Source organism: Fukomys damarensis, unplaced genomic scaffold (assembly GCF_012274545.1).
Source record: "Fukomys damarensis isolate Sample0158 unplaced genomic scaffold, DMR_v1.0_HiC HiC_scaffold_37, whole genome shotgun sequence".
In the NCBI taxonomy this organism is placed as follows: domain Eukaryota; kingdom Metazoa; phylum Chordata; class Mammalia; order Rodentia; family Bathyergidae; genus Fukomys; species Fukomys damarensis.
In genome coordinates this window covers 52195360-52208924 of record NW_022900949.1, presented here as the reverse complement: position 1 = coordinate 52208924, position 13565 = coordinate 52195360, and positions in this window count along the sequence as shown.

Sequence of the window (13565 nt, the reverse complement as noted above, 5' to 3'; positions counted from 1 at the left end):
GTTGGGAAACCTCCTGCTTTAAGCGGAGGTGGCTTCTGAGGTCTTGCAACTGTGACTCCTCATCTTCAAGACCTTCCTAACCTTTGGTCTCATGGCTCCCATTGTGAACCTGCCATGTGCCAGGCTCTGGCCTGGAGATCTTTCTCCCCAGTTTACAGAAGAGGAGTCAAGACACAGAGCGGAGAAGTTAACTACCTGGGACTACAGTCTGGGAAGTCACGGCTTGGATTCTAACCTGGCTGATTCCAAAGCTACTGCTTCCACTCCTTGGTCCTAGCCACATAAAGGAGCTGTGGCTGGTGTCTCTCTGGGAGTGAGGAGAAGAGTAGGGGTTTCTCCAGGGCATGCCATTCCCTGAGGAGAACTGGTACTTTGCATTCTCACAGGAGATGTGAATGAGCCGGGGCATGATACAGAGGCCCAGAGGTCCTGGCATACACCCACAGCCCTGTGGAGAGAGTGCTTCTGAGAAGAGGTAGAACAGAGGGCAGACATGGCTTCAAACAGACAGGACTGAACTTTAAACCCGTATTCCATACTCGTGGCAAAGTGGCTTCACCTCTCTGGTCTTTACTATCTCCATTTTATGTCCTCCTTTTTGTAAGGGAACATGAGTAAGTATTCATAGTGTTTAGCACTGTACCTGACCCCCCACAGGACCTAGATAAATGATGATAATTTTTATTAGAGTTTCAGGGCAGCTCTGATTTGGCCTGTGGAGGAGAGAACCAGGGATGAAGGGCAGGGGTATTGGGGCTAACATACCCTCTTGAGTAAAAGGACTGGGCTAGGAATCACCAAGGTCTCCCTGCCCAAGATATCTTTGAAATCTGTACACGTCCTAATCACTCCAAAAAGTGAATATCACCCTCATTTTCTAGATAGAGGAAATATAGTAAGAGAGGTAAAATAACTTCCTAAGTATCTCATAGCAGGAAACAATAGAACTGGGCTGTAAAACTAGGTCTATATAACAGAATTTCAGGCATTCTCCACGTATCACTCTGCTCTGATCCTTCAGAGCAGAATTCAGAGATAACTTCTGGACACCTCAGTTTAGTCACATCTCTTCTTTTCGGAAGCTCATAGCTATTGGAAAAAATTATTACAAAGTGTATCACTGCTATGGTTTGAATGTTGTCTGTCCCTTCCAAACCCATGCTGAAATTTGATACCTGTCCCTGGATAACTCAAGGGGCTAGAAGCTTGGGGTGGCTGTTGACTGGGAGCCCATCAAGGCTGCTGGTGGGCGGGGGCTTCTTTACAGCATGAGGATGGCCCCCAAGAGTGAATGTTTCAAGACAGACTGCCCAGCTTCCTATTGAGTTGTCCCCTGAAGTACAGAACATCATTCTGCCACACTGGGTCACTAATGCCAGCCCAGATTCAAGGGAGAGGGGATTAGATGTCACTATCAACTGCAACCAGAAGATGTAACCATCTTTAACTTATTACATATGGGTCTGGGTGAAGAGGAATGAAGGGGAATGTTTCAGTTTCAGCAGGGAGGGAGAGAGGGAGAGAGAGAAAGAGAGAAACAGAGAGAGACAGGGAGAGAGAGGGAATTGGGGTAGGCAGCTGTTCATCTATTCACGGTATCATTTGAGACAAAGAAGCTCCCAGTCATGGAGGGAGGCACAGATAGATGAGTGTGTTTGTTTATTTACCCCTTTAACACACATTGTCTGAGCAACTGTTGTGAGCCAGGCCCTTCTCAGTGCTGAGATACCAGGTAGCCACACTGGACAGCCCTTGTATTATGGAGGTGAGTCCGTTAGAGAAGACAAACATCAAACCTGCTTGGAGAGTTGTGAGGAGCTGGAAGGATCTTAGCAGGCAGGTCCAATACTATCTTCCTGCACAAGGCATATTTAAGCAGAAACCTGCAGTTGGAGTTTTCAAAGTTGGAGGGAGGAGGGCCGGGGATTTAGCTCAGTGGTTCCACCACCTGCCTCGCAAGCACAAAGTCCCGAGTTCAATCCCTAGCACCAATTAAAAAAAAAAAAAATTGGAGGGAGGAAGTAAGAATTCTCCTGTTAGGAGGAACGACCAATGTGAAGGTTCAGGGGCAAGAAGTGAGAAGTACTGGAAGGCTTACAGATAACCTGGGTGGCACATGCTTGCATGTGTACATATGTGTATGTACCTGGAGTGTATGTCTATGTGCACACACACTGGAAGTAGGCCCAGGATAGTTCATGTATATGTACGTGTGAATGTGGTCACACAAAGAGCTCCCCCTCTGCACCTGGCCTACGGTGACAGAGTCCCTCTACTCTGCAATCTCGATATGTGGCAACAGTGTCCTCCACCTCAACTGCTGTCCTTCTGGCACTCCAGCCCAAGGGCAGGAACACGGGGCACGTAGCACAGAGAAGAGGCAAGCTCCAGGCCCAGTCCCAAGGCCACCTGCCCACAAGCTCTTCAGCCTGAGGGGGCATCCTGAGACCTCCCACCTCCCTTCCCTGTTGAGGCTATGCAGGACCCAGGCTCAGGGTGACACTGGGGCAAGGGTTCTGGCAGAGCCTTGCCATCGATTGGCCTGTCACTGCCAGCTGTAACTTGAGCCAGCCCTTGCCAATCTCTGGGCCTCACAATTCTGTTGTGAGAAGGGTTCCCCACCCTGCAAGGAAGAGATGCTCACCCCAGGGAGCACATGAAAGCTCTTGGGGGCCCACTCTCTAGCTTAGAGTCCATTTAGGGTTAGTAGAATTAGGGGCTGCCAGGGGATGGGAGAAAAAGGCAGAATGGGTGGGGAGATAGATGGTGGCTTCACAAAGCCTACACAGACTAAGAATCCCTCTAATTTACTCTTCTGCAATTGCTGACACCTAATTATTCATCTCCAAGTCCAGAATGGCTGCTAGCACTCCAGCCATCACATCTATGGATAAAGCAGTTCTATTTATTTTTTATTAAAAATTTTAGTGAGGAAGTTTGCCTAAAATAAAAGGCACATATTTGAAGGATACTTTGATGAGTTTTATCAAATTTAAACAGTCATGTAAGCATAACCTTACTGAGATATAAAACATTTCCACATACCTAGAAAGTTTCATACCTCTTTATAGTCAGTGTTCCCCTCTGCCATTACTATAGATTCATTTTCACTTTCGTATACTAGAACTTGATATATCTTTGTCCTTTTTCGACTTCCCTGAAGTTCTACATAACATTCCTTCTTGCATTTCAATGGCCAAAGGGTCATATGGCCACACCTAGCCAGAAGATGCTGAGAAATGTGGCTCTTTAGTTGGGTGGCAGTTGGACTATTTTTCTATGAGGAAAGGGAGAGTGGATATTGGGGACAATAGTGTTTTCATTCTGCAGATGAGAAGTGTCCCAGGCCAAGAAAAGGCCCAATTTTCCTAAAGTCATCAAGGTTCTCATAACAGAGATGAGAGTGGGCTTCAGGTTTGGGGCTTGTCAATCTATCCCCAGCAGACACTGCATATCCAATGCAATCACCACTGCCCGTTCCAGGGTATAGAGCCCAGGTACCAGGGAAGGGCTCCATGAAGGGGCTGTATGACATCAGATAGGAGGGCTCACACTGATGCCACAGAGCATTTGAGTACTTGCTATGTACCAGGCACTGGGGCTGTCCCTTTACCCAGCGTGCAAGCTCAGTCACGCAGCCACACAGTGAGCTGGCTACTCCTGTTAGCTCCTTTCTCTACAAGGAAGCTGACATTTAGGGAGGTCATGAGGCTGGTGAAAGGTATTCAGGGGGCCTCAAGACTTCAGCTCTGCAGAAGTTAAGTTCCGACATCACATAGAAATATACTTAGAGCTTCTCAACATCCTTTCTAACAGGTATAGGGAGTTTCTTTCTTGAGACTCATAAATAGTCTTTTCAAAGGCCCTGCCTGTCAACTCTCAGGAGCTGCCACAGACTTCTACTCTCCTAATTCACTCAGGACTTTTTCTCCTAATTCTCCTTTCCTCCATTTCATGCCTATAACATATTAACATAAACAACGGTGCTGACAGCATCTCAGCTCTCACCGGCTCATGCTGGAATCTGACTGATGATTTTCATCAGGGAAAAAGACTAAACAGGTTAAGATGATTAAATTTTCTTAAACCTACAGCTAAGCCTAATCAAAGCCATTTGTGCAGAGGTGTGTGCATGTTTGCTTTTGCTGGAAGGTTGATTGGCAGTTTCCAATAGATGAGTGGGACTTCTGGGAGAGCAGAGTTAAAATAAAGTACCTTCTCTAACTTCTAGACATCAGCATAGGCCATTTCCCCTTCCCTGTCTGGGCTGGCGCTATCATCTCCCTGAGACAGCTGATGATGGAAATGAAATTCAAAGGGTCTACATTTCATCCCGTCTGTGACCCACCCCCAAATTGAATCCTTTTATAACTAGAGCTCTCTGTATTGAACAAATAGGGAATGTCACAGCTTCCTGATTTCCAGGGGTTTGGGGATGAGGAGCCTTTCACACAGGCTGACCACAGGATCCTGGACAAACCCCTTGGACTTAGCTTCCCCATCTATACAATGGGAAGGTTGGCCCTCCCTTAGGATCTCCTATTTATCTCTCCAGTCAGGGCAGGGGAGCCCAGAAAATGAGGTGCACAGAAAACCTTTTCCACACATGCGATGTTCTTTCTTACATGGAGCTCACAGGAGGACTTGCTGGTCATGATATGAGCCCTACCTGTATTCTGAAGGGGCCGAATATGATAAGGGCACAAATAGGTAATAACTTCAATTTTCCCTCTTTGGCATCTTCAAACATTCTTTCAGATTTGTCTTCCCATTTACAAAGTTTCAGTGGGTCCCATGGCGAGGAACTAAGGCCCTCTTTCAGGCATTAAAAAAGCCAAACTCATTCCATTTAGAACCTCAAACTCACCTCCAGCTCCACATTCTTTTCGCTCCCAACATTCACTTGTGTGCCCTTTCTCAGGAGCCTGTACAGGGCAGGAGGCACAGTCTCTTCCACTCTTCCTCTCTTCAGTTTCAGGACACTCCAGGGCTGGGGTGTGGAGTGGGGCTATAGCAAGGAGAAAGGCTGCATTTGTAGGACATCTCTGGTGGGCTAGTTTCCCTACCCCATAATATCAAGCATCCCAATGCTGACTACTCCATCCATATCCTAGAATAGAAGTTCTGTGGGGACCCACTCACTGTAAGGTACAGTCAGTTCCCTGGCTGATCCCTTGTGGCACCCTCATCACAGCCTCTTACTATTCAGGTTCCCTCCCTCTAGCAGGTGGGGTCATCAAGACAACTTGAGCCTTAGTACCTTCCACAGTGTCCACATGACCCATAGGAAACTCTCCTGTGAATCAGATCTACTGCTATTAACCTTGCCCCTTCCTCTTCCTCTGCTACCCCAGGACTCTCGAGCCAACCCTGAGTCTCCATATTGACACTCACTATACCCCAGATGACAGGTGCCATGATAATTCTCATCGTCCCTGCCTCTAATACTGGCAGCAAGACAGCCCACAGGTCTCTGAAGCTTGACAATATCCTGCCAGGGGCTGGGGCCACACTTCCCTTCTGATAGCTCACTCCCAGATTCTGCCAATGCTTTTGAAGTCCTCTTAACCTGGTTAAAGGAGTACCCTGTTTATCCCCCCCATGAAGTAGAGGAGAGGAAAGAACACAAAGATTTTTGATTCCTTACAAATACTGGTTTGGTTCTTTCCTTCCTTCCTTCCTTCCTTCCTTCCTTTCTGAATCTAAGGCCTTCATATGAGTTTTTTTTAACATAGGGTCAATTAATGTAATACATCATATTAATAAAGGACAAAAGCCATATGATCATCTCAACAAATGAAGAAAAAGCATTTGGAAGAAAGGAGAGGACAAAGGTCCACCAGGCAGGGGAACCAATGTCAACAAAAAGACAAGGGGAAAGGTTTTATTTAGTGATATACAGACAGCAAGGAAAACATTCTGAGGAAGGAGATGAGTTTCAATCTAGAGAGCCTTTAGCCTTGAATACCAGTTTGAGGGATCAAAAGGGAACCATGAGAATTTTAAGCAGAGCTTTAACATAATGAAAACAGCATGTTGGGAAGCTAATCTGTACTAAATTATCCAGTGATCAATTTGTAATGCACCAATGTGACTCCAAGATACAGAGTAATAATCACCAAAATTTTCTGGATGATAAATTACAATTTAATTACTCCCATGGTAGAATAGGTTTTGCAGCTGGAAACATATACAATGTTTGAGGTTCTCTTTAAGAAAAAGAAAATAAAATTAGAAATAAAAACTAGGTACAAAAGTATTGATTTAGAATGAGAAAAGAAAGTATAACATGCCAGTGGCTACTCCAAACCACTCAATGCAAGAAGTGAGATAGAGTGGCTTAGAGCAGACAGATGCAGAAATCTAACCAATTATAGTTATCCCTGACTTTTGCTACCTGAACAAAACATGACCAAGTGAACATAGTATGTGGGCCATGGAAAGATCCCTGCTCAGGAAGAGCCACAGAATTTGAATCTCCTCAGTCTCCTGGTGACTCTGTCCAGCAGTTGTTGAGGCCAGTTTGTTCAGGTTCATGACAGTCAATTGTCAGCACCTCATCCCCACTTTGCTTTCAGTGACATCAATTAAGATCAGCCATAGCGCCAGGGATTTAGTTCAGTGGTTCCGCCACCTGCCTCATAAGCACAAGGACTCGAGTTCGATCCCTGGTACCAAAAAAAAAAAAAAAAAAAGATCAGCCACAGTCGAGAGTCGAGGTATGGCACTTATAGACATTGGCAAATGCTACAAATTCTTTGCTTTGCCCCAATCCCATCCCAGAAAGCCAGTTGTTAAACATCTGCCTACACACCACTGACTCCACTTCTACTTAGGGCTAAGTGCAGTGCCAGTTCTAGTCCTTGGCACAAGGTTCCTGTTATTGGCCATCATAGCTGAACTATTCTATTCAGAGGTCTAAGTCATCAGATGCATATATGAGCAGGAGTGGTCTCTTTAGAGTCGTGATCTCAAAGCTTTCAGACTGTGCAGTGTCCATTCCCCTCACCTTGCCCCCTTCACTCTCTCACCTTCTCTGCCTCTACCCAACAAAAGCCAAAGCAACCTTGCCGCCATCTCTGAGTAGATGAGATGAGAATATTTCCAACCAGGATGAATGTGAGCTTGGGTCCTTTTCACAGGCAGCAGACAGATCCCAGAGGAAGGAAACCCTCCAAGCTTCTTCTGAAGGCCTGGCTGACATTAGAGTCCTCTAGGTTAACAATCATAAAGAAGAAGCCGCACCCCGACCCATCTCACCATTTGCCAGCCCTCTGAATGAGGTGACTGTGCCTCCCAATCAACTGACACTGCCAGCCCCGAGCCCTCTCAGAGCAGTGAGGTCCTAAGTCTCTGTCCAGGAGCCACATCACCTCTCATCTGCTCTACACATGCTCACCTTTGGTTCTAGGGAGCCCTCATCTCAAAGTCATGGAAGAGGAAAAGAGTCCATGCCCCTTGCTCTGTGCTTCCAAGGCCTTCCTTTGCTCTTCCCTCTAGAGAGAAAGGGTATCTCCTCAGGTTTTAGTGGGTCTCCATCATTTTGGCCTTGTCTACCCTTTCTCTGGGCAAGTGGGCCCAATTCATGGATAGAGAAACTGAGGCTCAGAAATTGCAGTCTCTCTACTCCAATTCTCTCCCCTTTTCATTTTGTTATGTTGCTTGTTGAATAGGTGTGGATTCTGTCTGCTGCCAGCATCAAGCTAGGTCCCTAGGCAGAATGAATCCCCAACCCTCCTCACAAGGCCCAGAATGACCTAGATTTCCCAGGGCAGCTACTCCTTGCTCTAGATTGGTGGGGATGTACAGATGGGAGACCGGGCAGGATAAAGCAGGGAGGAGAAGCAGTTGGGCAGGAACAGGTCAGTAAGTCAGGGATATGGCCTTAAGGATATAAATAAATCCCAGTGGTCCATAGCTGGTTCCATTTAGGTGAGCAATTATGAGTCAGGGCTGCAAGTGCTATGAGCACACCTACCCAGGCTCTACACAAGAACCTTTCAGGAACAAGCCCTGGATATCAACTGTTTAGGGATCATATTTGGAGTCTAAAGATAAAAGCTCAAACCCCAGTTCCACTACTAACTAACCGTAATACAGAGAAATCACCTACCCTTCCTGGGGCTCTGTTTCTCTCCCTACAAAGCAGATACAGGGGCTGGGGACTTAGCTCAGTGGTGCTGTGCCTGCCTTGCAATCGCAAGGTCCCGAGTTTGATCCCTGGTACTGGAATAATAAAATTTTTTAAAAATCAGACATAATAGAAGTACCCACCTAATTGTCTACCAAGGGGATTAGGGGAGATAATGTATACAAAATGCTTAGCGCCTGGCACATAGAAATGATACACAGTGCTTATTACTGTTTTTGACTAAGATTGCACAATACCTGACAAATGTTTGCAACTGAATGAATTGCAGCCCTTGCCCAAAGTTATCCATACCAAGGATGAGAGGCCAGCTCACTTACTGGTAGTGTGTATAGGCACAAATACTTAGAGGGACATAGATTCACCATTCCAGCTCAACCATCTGTCAACTAGAGATCCTTGGAAAATTACTTAACTACTGTGTGATTCACTTTCCCATGTGTAAAGTGTGGACAATGATAGCACCTAACCAATAAGACAGACAGATATGGAGATGATAGACAGACAGACAGACAGACAGACAGGGATAGATATGTTGAATGAAATAATATTTGTAAAGAACCAAGAGCAGTGCCTGACACATTTCAAGTGCCATTCAGTGTCAGCTATTTCCACATCTAGGCCTCAGCCTGTGGCTCTCAGTCTTGAGGACACTGGGCCCCAGGACTAAGTTACTCACTCTGGGAGCTTTTGTGCTGGCCACACTGCTCCATAAAGAAGGTCTCCCACAGCTGCCAGACTTCCATCATCCATCTCACTGGCCCTACCACTCACCCTGCTCAGAACTCACCCTGCTCAGATTTCCAATTATTTGTCCTGTTTTGAATTCAAGTGGGATATTAACAGCAAGTCTGGCTTTATTAATGGCAGTGTCTTTAGTGTTACCGACTTTCTCACTCACTCCTTGCTCTCAAGGCAAGAAGTTGTTTCCTTTAATTAAGCCCCATGCTAAGTGCTGAGCAGGTGATGTGAGTCTGGAATGGCTTTTGTTCTGGGATTTAGGCACTTTCTCATGGGCTGGTTTGTAGAGAGTGCCCTGCTGCCTTTGAAGTCTGACATCCATCTCCACAATCAGGGAAGTGGGACAGTGTATGCCAGAGGATACAGCCCAGCTCTGGCTCCAGCCAGCCTCTACCTGTTCATGGGATAAGGCGCATGAGGTTACCTCTGCCATCTTCTACACCTTTGCCCACCAGGCCCGTGACACCAGGCATCTACTAAGGATTGGATAGTCAGCCCAGTGGCGCAGGCAGGAAGAGCTGTTCTGCAGACTCACTGAGAAGGGATGGAAACCAGACACCTAAAAGCCACTGAGGCAAAGAGAAAACAGCCCAAACTTGGGCATCGCTCACCCTGCTGTGCTTGCCTCGGCCAATTATACAGTAAGCCCCCAACTTATAAACATTCAAGTTGAGAACTTTCACAGGTATACTGTATAAGACTCACTTTGTCCGATATGAACAAATCCGATTTACAAGTGTTCTCCCAGAATGGAACTCATTTGTAAGTTAGGGAGTTACTGTAAACACTGTAAGCCCCAACTGCCTCCTCTGTAAAATAGGCTAGGGGTAACGACCTCCCAGGAGATGGGACATTGGAGACATCTGCAATGCCAGCCCTATCACTGTTGGGATCTTACTGCAACAAGCTTGCTATATGAAGGCTACTTTTTGCCAACCTGCTTGGCCATGAGAAGCTTGATGTGCTTCTGATCATACAGACTCTAGGCATACGTCTGTGCCTTGTCAGAGATGGATGCACATACCCATTACTGCACACATTTTGTGCTACTGAAAAGATGAACTATACATGTGTATTTCCATCTAGGGTCTGCTTCATATTCTCTCCCTGCCACATGAGTGGAGAGGGAGACAGACTCAGTCAGTAGTAGTAGGCACTTGGTGACTGAACCAGTTGAGTTCAACTCAATCACCATGGTTGCCAAGCAGACTCTCACCTAGATGAGATTTCAGTCTTACTAAGCACCATCAGAAAAGTAAGAGCCAAAGAAGATTATTTGCTATGAAGATGCGAGTACATCGAACACTGAATGTCCAGCCCCCAGCACCATGTCTGCCCTGTGGAAATATCCAGCAACTGTCATAAAACTTGTTGATGCCACAAAGGTCCTGAATAATGAACATCAGAGTGAGCATCACTGTCTCGAGCAGGTACACACCTGCACGGCTCATCCCTGTCTCACCACAAGCTTAGAAAACACATCCCCTTCCAGCTGGCTCCGAATGCCCACAAGAGTCCCTCAGCAATCACTGCGCTGTTCTGGCTCATCTCCCTGCTGAATGGGATGCTGTGCAGTGAGCAAGGAGAGACAGCCGGGAGACCTCTCTTGGGCCTGACCAGCAGCTTTGCAGACTCCTTCTCAGAGGCCTGGAGCAAGCAGCCTCAATGCTCTTTACCTTAACCGTGTCACTCTCCCCTGGAGGCAACCTACTCCTCCCTCCAAGAATCTCCGTCCACCTTCCTCATCTTGTGCCTGCTCTTCCATCCAGAATTCTCAGAGCCCTGTGGTCTCAGCCATGCTCCACAGCACAGGGCACCACTTTTCCCTAACTGCAGCCTCTGCACCTCTCATTCACCTTCCTACCAAACTGTGGGCTCCTCTAGGCTGGATCTGCTCTCCTTCTTTTCTGTGCCACAGCACCTAGCAAAGGACCCAACCCACAGCAGAAAACCAGGAAAGACTAGGAAACTGACTTTAGTCACAGATGCCCCAATTATGTCCAGAGATATTGTTTTAAATAGTCCAGGAGGCTGGGGATACAGCTCAGTGGTAAAGTACTTGGCTAGCATGCACAAGGCCCTGGGTTCAATCCTCATCACCAAAAACATTTCTCTATAGTCTCTAATTTTGTTCAGTTCTAAAGGTGTCTGTCCTCACTCCTAGACACCAGTCCTATACCTAACTGTGAACAGAGAACTACTGATCCCAGTGTAAAAGACTAAAACCCAACTTAAACTGGCCAACACAAATGAAAGAGGGGAAGTACTGGGCTGAAGTGGGCATGAATGGCCTCTTCCCGGACTCAAGCGCCTAACCATAGTGCTAGGACTCCATTCCTCAGCTCCATTTCTCAGCTATCAGCTTCCATTTGAGGAAAGCTCGCCCTAAGCAGTGACCATGTGACATCAGAAGTTCCAGGTTTTGGTTCTTCAACGCCTCAATTTCAGAGGAAAGAACTCACCCATCTATGGCAACACTCCTAAGGAGGCCTCCATTGGCCCATTGTGGGTCATGTGCCCAGCTCTGCAGCAACCACTGTAGCCCAAGGGAAAGTGCTTTGCCAGGTCCAGGTCACATGTCCACCCCTAGCATAGAGGGTTGACAGGAACATGGTCTTCCTTAATGGGAGCAACCACAGGAAGTGAGCCTGGGTTGCTTCTTCCAGAAGAAGAGGATGGACACAGGATAGGAAAATGCAATTAATACTCACCAGAACTCTTCCATTGAATAAGGCAAAGAAAAAAAAGTCTGTCCAAGATCATCTAGCAGCCTTCAGGAGAGGGTGCACCAGCCACTAAACAGCCCAAACAAGTGGTTGTTTAAGAAGAACCAGTTCTATCTCCTTGAAGCCAAACTGTGCGTCACAAACTCTCAGTTCTGTTGGAAGTAAAGGCTGGAAGGTTTCCTGGATGTGGAGGTAGGGCTTGAGCAAAAGGGCACATGGGTTTCTGTGCTGGCACTTGGACATGAGGGAGATGGAGCAGCCTTCAGATGTCACACTACCAGTGCACAGAGTTGTCACCAGTCCCATGCTGGGGACCTGAGGGGGAGGGAGGCAGGAGAACCTCGCCTCTCTAAGAGCCAGGCTCCACCCATAGAACCTGTGCCAGCAAGATCAAAATCTAATTTACTCATTAGGCATGTTTCTTCTGTACAAATCAAATCATGAGCTATTTTTCCACATCGTAAATATTGTTTTAAACTCTTGCTCGTGGGCAATTAGATTACAAGCATCGCCTGGTGAGCTATACGCCAGCACATTTGGCGGGTCTCTGGCTGCTTTGTGAGCAGTTTCCTTTTAAAATGTTTCCCAATGATTTTTAAGGGTCTTTGAAATCTCCCTAGTGATGCGTGAGGACCTTTGTCTGGGGCCATTAATCTCCCTAACAGCCCAGGAGAGACTCGTCTCATCTCTGGTCCTTTCCAAAAGGCCCAGCTGAGCCCTGCACCCCCTCCTCATATTTCTCCCTGTTACTCTGATGGTCTTGAGCAGTCTGCTAGGCTTCCTCACTGCCTCTGCCTCTGGGCTAATCAGGGACCTGACCTGGGAAAGTCTGTACCCTAAGCATCTACTCTCAGAAAACCTGCATTCCAGTGCCCACGTCTGTGCTAATTTGGGGCAAATTATTTATTCCCTCTATCTTCCCCAGCCTCAGTTTTGGTTTTGACATTACCAGAAAGAGGTTAATTCTTGCCTCATGAGAACAGCCCCCCATGTTCTCCTCTGCTGGCCTTTCTGGTCCCCTGTGACCTTCCACAACTGCCAGGCAAACTCTGGCCTTCATGCTCCCCACAAAATGTTTCCTTCCCTGCCACGGAAGCCCTTTTGCTCCTTACCTGCTTCTCTGCCTGCCCACCCCGGCACACCTCAGGCTTTGCCCTGGAGTGTTAGCTCTTCTGCAAAACCCACATTACCCAACCTGGCCTGGCCAAGCACCAGGGCCACCTCCTCCAGGAAGGGTTTTGCTTTATCCTCTGTGGTCTATTTCTTCGCTAGACTTCCACAATACAGGGCATTTATTCTCTAGTTCCTGACAAAACAACTTTGATCTAGCACCTACTATGTGCCAAGTTGTACATACTATTTTTTTCCGTCCTCCCAACAGTCTTGCAAGATAAATATTATTATTACCATTTTTTCAGGTGCAGAAACAGACTCAGAGAGATAAATTGATATTTCAAGGCCACAGGCTTGTTATGCCTGAGCTAGAATTTAAGATTTTCCCCCTTAGAAATAAGATACTTCCACGACAAAGAGCACCTGAGAAATTTCATGAACACCAAACCAGCACTGCAAGGAATTCTAAACAATATCCTAGAAAAGGACAACGAAGTTCACAATAACATGAGGCCCAACAGACCAAATCAAATAAATAGGCAAGGCAAGAAACTAAAAGGAGATGGGAGAAAAAGTAAAAAGAGTCAACAAAAGGACAATAACATGACAAGAATAAGTCAAAATATATCAGTTATAACCATCAATGTTAATGGCCTCAATTCACCAATCAAGAGAAACAGATTGGCAGAATGGATTAAGAAGCAAAATCCAACAATATGTTGTATACAAGAAACACACCTAGTGCAAAAGGAAGCCCATAGACTGAAAGTGAAAGGATGGAAAACAATTCTCCATGCGTCAGGAGCCCAGAAAAAAGCAGGGGTAGCAATCTTATT